We start from the raw sequence: 3,309 nt of genomic DNA, 5'->3' as shown, positions 1-3,309 counted from the left end.
GAAAACAAGAAATAACAATGTCACAACAGCATTGTGATTGGCCTTTCATAAGTAAAACTACATCAGCACTAACTGTTTGAGAAGTTTTGGCACAAAATACAAAAAAAAGCTCTCATCTATGCTGTCACCCAAATATATCTAAATCGTATTTGTTGGAAGTCAAACATAGTTACATTAAATTAATTAAAGTGTTTTTGGGAAGTAATCAGAGATACAGCTTGATGACTTTGTAAAAGTAATCCATATTCATATGAAATAACATGATTTAGTTTATATCATACCAAAGATAAGAACTGTGAGAGTCATCCACAGCCAATGTTCCATCTCTATAACAAGGTTTAAATCAACAGAGAAACTAAGTGATGATCAACATTCACAGTTCAACAGTCTGAGAGTTGTTCTCTTCATGCCAGCAGCAATAATGACACTATGATCAAGCACAGTGCATCAATGTGCAACATCTACTTGATAATGCTGCCCTCTAGTGGAGGTTAAAGGTTGAATTATCTTCTCCTTGACAACATGGCCTCTGATGGAACTCAACTCGAAACTCCTCAACTCAAATTGTATTTATAGAGCACATTTCAAATGACCGAAGCCAACCAAAGTGCTATACAACACAGCAGTAGAAAACAACAATGTCACAATAGGATATAAAACAAATACATGCAGCAATTGAAAAACAATTTAAAAAATGCACAGCAGAATATAGTGAGGTAGAGTCAGTGGTCATGGAGTATCAGATTAGCTGTGCTCAATAGCCAGAGACAATAAATATGTCTTCAATAATGATTAAAAATGTCTATGGACTGAGAGGCTCTAATATTAAATGGAAGGCTATTCCTGAGTCTCGGGCGGCTGCAGCAAAGGCTCGATCACCTCTAGTCTTTTTCTTAGTCGTGAGCTCAACCAGTAGCAGCTGGTCGGCCGACCTTAGGGGTCTGGGTGGAATGTAATCCTCAATAAGGTCTGTGAGGAAAGGCGGGGCAAGCCCATTTCTTGCTTTAAAATTCCTGATTCCTATAAACATTTACACTTTAGACAATTAGCTGACAAACGTATACAAGGAATAGATTGGAACTGACTGTTTGTTTGTTTGTTTGTTTTGTTTCTTCATTACAAAATATAAGGCAGTTGATGAAGAGTTTTGTTTTTGGGAGATCAAACAACATAAAGAGATATTTTGAATTTATTCATGTGAATATTTAAACTCTGATTTGTGATGGTGTTGTTTGGTAATGATTGTAAACAGGTTGATGTTTAATTATGTGATTATATGAAAAGTAGTGAAAAGACAAAACAAAAAACACATCAGTTAAATTCCTTCTGAAGCATTTTTATTGTAAAATGTCAAATATATTGTGAAGAATTATGGTCACCCTAACACAATGTAAAAATAATTAATTACTTAATTTATTTATTTATATCAACATAAAATACAACCGATATATAAATATACAAATTGAAAAGCAAATTTATGATCAAATATTTGATATTATCAAATATATGTAATTCATTGTTGAATAATAATATAGTAAGCTTTGGAGCACTTTTCATATGTAAGAAGCAGCTCAAAGTGCCACAATACAGTGTTAACACAAAAAGGACCTGCAAATACAAAATGAAAACTAAACCATAATTGTTCAATACAATGCAATCTGATATAGCATTACTATATCAAATGATAATTCAAAGCTATTATTTTTTCTTAGATAAAATGTTATTAAAAGTTAAATTTAAGAGATTGTCTTTTAACTGGAGATGAATAATGTTACATATTTTTGACCTTTAAACAGAAAAAAAACTCTTGCCCATGTCCTGTTTTTTTAACGTAGTAAAATATGAAACTGAACCTTTACCCAAAAGGGGGTGTGGCATTGTACATGATACTGCAACAATGGACAGAGGAGAGCGCTCTACTGAATGCTGTTCTAGTTTCACTGTCTTATACCCTTTTACTCAATTAGATTATAATAGAATTACACATTTTCTGCTGTGTAAGTGTAAATGATAGAAAGCATTACAATATAGCTATGTTTACATGAAGAACTGACGCCATTGAAACCATTGTAACCATAGCAAGCACAAGCAGCATAGTGATGATAAGGGGTCTAGGGTGATGAAGGTCTGTGGAGCAGCAACAGTCCACAGCTGAACATGAAGAACTTCATCACCATCAGAGAGTAGACCAGAGACGCCAGCTTCACTGTACACAACATCTGAAACACTGACACACACACACACACACACACACACACACACACACACACACACACACACACACACACGCACACACACACACACACACACACACACACACACACACACACACGCACGCCCGCCCGCCGCACAAAAGTACAGTTACTGAGATGTTCACTCGTAACTAATTTCATCAGCATCGTGGTCAATATAATTTAAAAAAAAATGTCTGTACATTGAAACGTATAAAACATTTGTGTGTGTATATCAACTCATGACTAACTGATGACTGTCATGACATATAAGTAAACAGGTCAACTTACAGTCAGTATTATCCACTGATGCAGGCTGTGGAGGGGACGTAGTGACAGGTACAGCTGTAGTAGTCCCTGGAATAGCAGGTACAGCTGTAGTAACCACGGGCACAGATGTAGTAGTCACTGGAATAGCAGGTACAGATGGGAAGAATTTTGTTATTTATTCAGGGAAATGTGGCACATACAGTTAATAACTGAAACTATTGGAAGCTCAGGTACAGTACTTTGCTGAAGGGCACAGTGCTAGTTGTAAATAAATGCATAAACAGAACAAATATAATCCAGTAACATCCAGTGAAAACCTTTTCACTGGAGAAGTGGGTGTAATTTGTTTTTGTGAAAGCTCCCTCATTTTGTTTTTCAAAAAGGAAAATTGTGTGTGTGTGTGTGTGTGTGTGTGTGGGGGGGGGGGGGGGGGGGGGGGGGGGGGTAGAGAGGAGGGGGGGCAAGGAGAGAAATGACAGAAAAAAGAAAAATGTCAAAAGAGAAAATCAAATGTATCTATAAAAATAAATACAGACAGGGCAACGCAGGCCTGATAACCCCAGTCTGTCTTCTATCAGTCTACTTGGTTTTCCAAATAAGAGGGAGGTTACATGTGTTTGTCATTAATTAAGCTTGCAGATCAACAGTGAAATACGTCAAAACGTGAAATCCACAGTGACAGATTAGGTTCATAATACTTGGAATCTCAGACATTGATGGGAGAGCTCAGAAAAAACAGTTCTGGGTCGTTATTGGCCAGCAAGAGACTTTACCAGACAGAGAGCAGTAACTTTATTACCTGCTTGTT

The 3,309-nt window shown here is 36.5% G+C and overlaps 1 long non-coding RNA gene across 1 annotated transcript; it reads right to left on the bottom strand.

The window, feature by feature from the left end:
- Positions 1-1,324: 1,324 nt before the first annotated feature.
- LOC308080079 lies at positions 1,325-2,688 on the bottom strand. The gene is made up of 2 exons (XR_013932669.1): positions 2,523-2,688; positions 1,325-2,227 (listed from the first exon to the last, which is right to left on the bottom strand). It is a non-coding gene; the product is annotated as an uncharacterized lncRNA (long non-coding RNA).
- Between the last annotated feature and the right edge of the window lie 621 nt (positions 2,689-3,309).

This window comes from Gymnoscopelus braueri (assembly GCF_963280865.1).
Source record: "Gymnoscopelus braueri genome assembly, chromosome: 23".
Lineage (NCBI taxonomy): Eukaryota > Metazoa > Chordata > Actinopteri > Myctophiformes > Myctophidae > Gymnoscopelus > Gymnoscopelus braueri.
The sequence above is the reverse complement of the archived record's forward strand: the minus strand, read 5'-3'. Positions and strand labels throughout refer to the sequence as shown.